The sequence below is a fragment of the Choristoneura fumiferana genome, chromosome 10, assembly GCF_025370935.1.
Source record: "Choristoneura fumiferana chromosome 10, NRCan_CFum_1, whole genome shotgun sequence".
Taxonomy (NCBI): Eukaryota; Metazoa; Arthropoda; class Insecta; order Lepidoptera; family Tortricidae; genus Choristoneura; species Choristoneura fumiferana.
In genome coordinates, this window is record NC_133481.1 from 15,316,456 (window position 1) to 15,323,934 (window position 7,479).

A 7,479-nucleotide genomic window follows, 5' to 3' on the forward strand; every position below is an offset into this window, starting at 1 on the left:
GCATGAATACAGGCCCTATTCCACGTAGTCGAGGCGCTTCACATCTTGAAGAATAACCTTACGACCTTTAAAGCTTAACATATTTTTTAACAGGACAATTATTATTCAAAATGATATTATAATCTCCTTCAGGCATACCGGAAAATCATTCCAAACAGCAAACCCGTATAAATAAATAATTGCTTATATTTCACGGGGGAAATAATAGAGTTTTCAATAAACAATATCCGGTCATGTAATTAAGGGGACTTGCCGACCACACATACATTATAACACATTTAAACATTCGTGCACAGTTGATTTACCACTAACCCGGTAATTAAATATTAACAACCCGTATAAAAGTGTTGATAAATTGCAACAAAGGTATTCGATTTTACAGATATTTGCTGGCTCCTTGGATGGTATCGATGTCAGAGGTCTTTGTTGGACGACAGGAATTGCATAATTAAAGCCCTGCACTTGACAATACTAAAATGTTATGTTCGTATCTAGTTATATGCGTAAATAGATACAACCCCATAGTTTCAGTAGGCATCTATTATAACCAACGTGACAATTGTCAGTGACATAAGTAGAGTAGTATTTTTTCTCTGTGTATCTGTTTTTTCTGTATGGCTTACTATGTCTGGTGTACAATAAAGAGTATTGTATTGTATTGTCAGTGACAATCTATTATGTGCAAACAACAGAGTATGCAAAAATACTGACACGTCTTACTAGCCCTAGCATTGTAAATGAACTTAAAATATGTTGAGATATTTGATGGCTTTAGTGTTGCCATATGGGCATCCCAGGTGGAGGAATACGTCAGCTCATAAAGGGACTACAGATGAAACTTCAAGACTACACTATGCAAGACTTCTGTATTTGATGATCGGTGACCAAGATTTCAAACAAGCAATAACTTCAACGCCAAAGCCCTTGTTCAAGAAATACAGTTGGAGCTTAATGAAATAAAACATACTAACGTGATTGTGTGTACACCGACATACATTTGTGGAGCTCCATTATACAACTACCGGTGAAATATTTAATAAATTCCTAATTCAAGACATACAGGCTAATAAATATTCGTACTTCTGGACTCAAACTTGGACGTAACATTTGATATGTTCTCATACCGTACAGGCAAAATTACAAATGTTGGAATTAACAATGTTTTTGAAAATATCAAACGATTGCTGATGGAAATTGAATATGAAGCGGCACAAAAAATAAACAAACCGACAACAACTAAGAATAATACCGCAAAAAGAACTATCCCTTATTATTTTAAGGCGAAGGTAACCCATGAAGATAAAACAACTCTACAGTGTCAACAAAATACAAAGTCACAATAGAAGGCGAAATAAATACGCAGACTTTTTTCGCTTTTAATTGCCTAAATATAATGCACCAAAACATCGCAGGTCTCATAAATAAACTAGACTTATTAATAGTTCATCTAGATGAATTAGCAGAAAAAAAAACTAACGTTGACATTGTTTGTATAACAGAACATTTTATTGAAGCAGGTCACGAGGAAGTTGTAATATTGCCAAACTTCAGGCTTGTAGCATATTACTCAAGAAAATGCGAAAAGCGTGGAGGAGCCTGTATCCTGGTCAGATCGGACTTGCAATACAAGGAACTACCAGACATCGCAAAACAATCAATCTCGGGAATTTTGGAGTGCTGTGCAATTGAACTACCTTACCACGATATAGTTTTAGTTTGTGTTTATAGACCACCGAGGTACGTTAATATAACTGCCTTTTATGAAAAGCTCAATTTAATTTTAAGCAAAATTTGTAGTAAGAATTCAGCAAAAAAAGTTATAATTTGTGGCGATTTCAATTTTGACATTTTAAAAAAGAATAATATGACATTAGAATTTGAAAACTTTTTATTAGGATATGGTTTAAAGCTGGAAATACATTCACCCACACGGCTAATAAGTGGTTCATGCTTAGATAATTTTGCACACAACTTACGACGCGGCACAAAAAATCAAATTCTTGACCTCAACTTATCGGATCATACTGCTCAGGTCCTAAAAATTCCAACAAAGAGAGTAAATAAAATTGACTTCTGGCGAACTGAAAAACGGGATTACTCACTGGAACACTTTGATCGGTTTAAATCTTATCTAAGAAGTCTGTCTTTCTCTGAAATTTATAGCACCTCTGATCCTAATATAGCATATAATGCATTTATGGATAATTTTGGATTATTGTATGACTTGTGTTTTCCAATAAAAATTGTTACAATACGGACTAAACCAAGAATTAAATGGATATCAAAGGGCATAAAAGCTTGTAGTAAAAAACAAAGAATCCTACTATGGCAATACAGACGATCACCTTCCACAGATAACAAAGTTCGCTTGAAAAATTATTCCAAAACTTATAAAAAATTATTAAATTAACACAGAAAGTACAAAACAATTATGCAATTAATGTTTCAGAAAATAAAGCAAAGACAACATGGAAAATTATTAACAATTGTAGAGCTAACTACCCGAAAGATCCTATACAAAGACTAAAATATAATAATACAATTATCACTGACCCTAATCAAATGGCAACAGTTTTTAACAATCACTTTGTACAAAGACAAATTAAACATGACATAAATAAAAATAATGATGCTAATCCTAAAATCAGTAACAATGTGCAATCAATATTTATGGAACCAACTACACCCCAGGAGATTAAAACTATTATTAGCATTTTAAAAATACCAGAACTGTAGGTTTCGACAATATTGCTACTAATGTGATTAAGAGTGTAAGTGATATTATAGATAGTCATATTAGTCACATAGTAAACCTTTCTATAGAGGCGGCATTTTTCCAGATGGTCTTAAAACGACTGTCATAAAACCTCTACTCAAGAAAGGTAATTCTGATGATCCACAAAATCACAGACCAATTGCTAAAACTTCTATTCTCTCAAAAATATTTGAAAAGGTTATATATCAACGACTGTATACCTATCTACAAAAATTTAATCTCCTTTGTGGGGAGCAAAGAGGTTTCAGGAAAGAAGTCTCAATAAACATAGCTATATACGACTTGGTTAAATTAGTAATAAAAAATATGGATAAGAGAAACCCGGTTTGTGCACTATTTACAGATATGACCAAAGCCTTCGATTATGTCAATCACAAGAAACTTCTGTATAAGCTAAATAGATATGGCATTAGAGGTAATGTACTAAGCCTTATTGAATCTTACCTTTGTAATCGCCCACAATACACTGAGCTATCAAGAATATGTTACAAAAGCAAAAGGGAATATATATATCGCTCAACTGCACAATATAGTCAATGTGGCGTCCCACAGGGGAGTGTACTGGGCCCCTTACTGTTTTTGGTCTATATAAATGACTTACCTAATGAAGTCCATCATCCTATGGTGTTGTATGCTGATGATAGCACATCTATTATACAATGTAATAATCTAAGTGAATATGAAAATGACATAAATTCTGTACTACATAATGTTATAAAATGGTTAGATAGTAATAACTTAATAATCAATCTAACTAAAACTAGTGTTATGCATTTTCATCAGAGAACACAGGTAAATAATATAGACATCACCTATGAAGGCAACAAAGTGGAAAAGGTTGAAGTAACCAAATTTCTAGGCCTTATTATTGACAGACAACTTAATTGGAAACAGCATATAGAGGAGCTATGTAAGAGGTTAAGTAAATCAGCTTACGCACTTTTTAAACTATCCAAAATAGCTAAACATGAAGCAGTATTAATGGCTTATCACGGGCTTGTAGGTTCAATACTGAGATATGGAGTGATATTTTGGGGCAACTCTGTTGACAGAGAGGTGGCATTCAGAGCACAGAAACGATGTATCAGAGCTATGTATGGTCTAAATGTAACAGATAGCTGTTTTCCTTTCTTTAATAAAATGAAAATTCTGACTCTTCCATCATTATACATTCTGGAAGTGGCCTGCTTTGTAAAGTCCAACCCGAATCTTTTTAGGAGTGTATCACAAGACCGCAGATTTCCGATACGTTCACAACATGACCAAAAAGTAACAGTCATACCTTGTAACACTGCTTTATTGAGAAATAGTATAATTGGCATGGGACCAAAAATATTTAATAGAATACCAGCATCTATTAGAGTTCTAAAAACTAACCAGTTCAAAAAAGCTTTACAATCAATTTTAATCGAGAAATGCTTTTATTCAATTAATGATTTTTTCAATGAATATAATTAGTGTACCGATGATACTACCCTATTTGTGACTTCCTTATTTAATTTTTTTTTATTTTATTTATTGGACATGTACCTAATCATTTGTTGGAATTGTTTATTTAGATGGGAAATGACATACAATGTTTTTAATTTGTTTGAACTATTATTACTGCTATTAATTCTACAAATTGTTTTTGACTGAGTTTTGTTTTAATCAATGCTGCATGTTTGATTAAATCGCTAGAATGTTTGGATGTACAACTAAACGAATGTGTAACTGCAAAATATTTGTACGCCTAACGGCAAAACATAGAGTTCTATGAAATATTATAAGATCTGTTTTTGTACCTATGTTTGACAAATAAATTTATCATTATCATTATCATTAACTAAAAGAATTTCTTTGCTCACCCGCGACCTTATGATCTAGCTAAGTTTATGCAAGATACGCGTGTTCATGCAGTTCCTCCACCTCCACTGTAAGAACACACACAAATCACACAAACCCATCTATCACCACCACCACAATGCACTGACGCGTTTCGAACTCAACCAGAGCTCATCTTCAGAGCAACACAACCGTACACCATGCTACCAGATGTATGCAATGTGTCGTCGATATTTATGCACGTTTTGTTGTGTCAGATAATGGTGCTGGTACATACCATCAGCCAAATAAGTGGTCTATCAATTTTTTTAATCAAGTTCCTATCAAATGAATATGTCGCTAAAGTCGAACTTTCAAGTTGACAGACACGTCTATTGGCATTATTGTATTATGCAAACAACTATCAACTTTAGGGTGGTAGACCCACAGACCTTATATCGAGATAGACCTTAAGAATTTACCTACCTTGCGTGTAAAAAGTTTGATCCACGGTCAAAGTTTTGTCCGACCTAAATTTGAAATAGCCGCCGCTCGAGTCGCGGCGGCACGCCTTTGAATCGGTTCCGGGCACTTTTTGAATCGGTACAGTGCGTACGAAAAATTCGACACGCTAGGTCCTCATACAGTTTGAAGCGCTCTTTTCGTCTATCTCGATTCAAGGTCTGAGGGTAGACCACATACGAGTATTTGGCTGATGGTACACAGCGATAGAGCACCAGTATGTCTTGACCTTTTTTTTTATACAGTATAGGCTTGCGTTTGGCCACAATCACGCCTGATGGAAAGCGAGGATGAGGCCTACGATGGAGCACGCTTGCCTAGTAGATGCTCATTCACCCTGGACTTGAAAGCGGCCAAATTGTAGTGTTCAGGAAACACAGTCGCAGGCAGGGAGTTCCACTCTTTTGCTGTGCGGTTGATGAAGGAGGAGCGAGAACGCTTTACTCATACCTACCTTTACCCATATCACGTAACCGTATCAACAATCAAATAATCCAATCAATAACACTGACGTCTAAATTATTAAGGCGATCCAATTTAGCCAGCAATTATTAGTAACAGACGTAAGCTTTAGGGCAGCTAAGCAGCAGCTGTTGTGACCCTGGTCACGTAATCATCGCGCTTGATAATCGCCCGGGGTCGATGGCCGGCTAATCTGCAGATACACTGAAGGCTTCAAGGGCAAAGCCCTTCCAACAGGGCTTACAGGTACTGCCACCAGAGTTGAGCTCACGCACTGAAGTACATTTCCTATAAGGGGGCGCAAAGTTCGCATACTCTTCGCTAGTCATACCGTAATTTATGTCTGAATCATCGTTTGTCATAATTTTTTCCCTACTGAAAACTTACAGTTTTCTGAAAATTTTAAATGGGCATCCAATAGAAAACTATAGGTTAGGTTAGTTTTGTTTTAGAACAATTCTGAACAATTATTTGATTCAGAGAAAAAAGAGTTATGACAAACGATCGTTCTGACAAACATAACATTCGGACTTCCAATAAGTATGCGAGCCGATATGGACCCTATCTGAGCCGTCTGATGGCGTTCTTACGACGCCATGTTCGCTATGTGCACGTGTGTTGTGTGAAGACAGTCTTGTGGCGAACACAACGTAAAATGGCCGAGAAGAACATGGCGTCTGACGGCTCAGATACAATATCCTCCCTGCGACAATATGTTTAAAAAATCCTCAGTCATTATACGACGGGTCCATATCGGCTCGCATACTTAACGGCTCGTATAATGACTGAGGATCACCCCCATCACCCCGAACGTAGCGGTTGAGATTTCAATATTTTATCCCAATCTCGTAAAAATATCGGGATAAAAAGTATCCTAGTGTTATTTTAAATCTTCAGTTAACTACGTACCAAATTTCATTCAAATCCATCCAGCCGTTTTAGCGTGTCACACACACAAACTTCACAAACATTCACATTTATAATACTAAGTAGGATTTGTATATGGTATAATATTTTTGAACAACTTTACTTTCGTCACATTTCTTTCAAGTAACTTGCAATCTATCAATATAGTAATCAGAATTCCATAAATTCCGTATACATTTACAATTCAAATCCGAAACAGTCAAATGGCAGCTTATTAGACAAACATCCCTTCACCCAGTGCCAATGCTATTCCTAATGCAGTTTGCTATGCTGCAGATACAGCAGTGTATACACATCACTGTCCGTAATGCGGAGAAGCATTTGTCAGCGTAACACAACCGACGTCCGTACGCTGTACCACACATGACAAACGGCATTGGCCAATGCGTCGCGCTTGTACCGACATGGAACGGGACCTGCGTGGCCTGGTATACAGTAATCTAGTACGTCGAGAAACTCACCGCGCATCGAATGAACACGAATTACAATCGTAAATTGGTTTAGTGAATTCAAAGCGGTTGTTGTAGCCTGAAGATTGATCACGGAGGGCTGAGTGAACAGTTGTGTCTAGTGTCCGACCGAACTTTCGGTTTTGGCAGGTTTCGGCTCATCGTCATGTTTCAGCCAAAGGTTCGGTTTCGGTCAAAAAGCTGCCGAAGGTTGGACTAACGTATCGAAACCAGTCCCTCAGCAAGGCATTATATAAGTAAAGCAGCCTTTAAGACTAAACTTAAAACAGCACTATTAGTGGTGTATACCAAGTAGCAAAAGTCGTTGTTAATTGTAGGTTGTTAATTTAACTCGGCTTCATCTTAGTGTTAATATGCATGTCTTCTATCATTAGCATTAGAATAACTCAAACTTCGTAAACAATTAAGTAATGTGATTTGAGCGCGGCGCGCCAACACACTGGTCACTCCAGTTTGGCGCATTTATTGTATTGTTTATATATATGAATAAATGACTTCTATTCTATTCTATTAATCTGG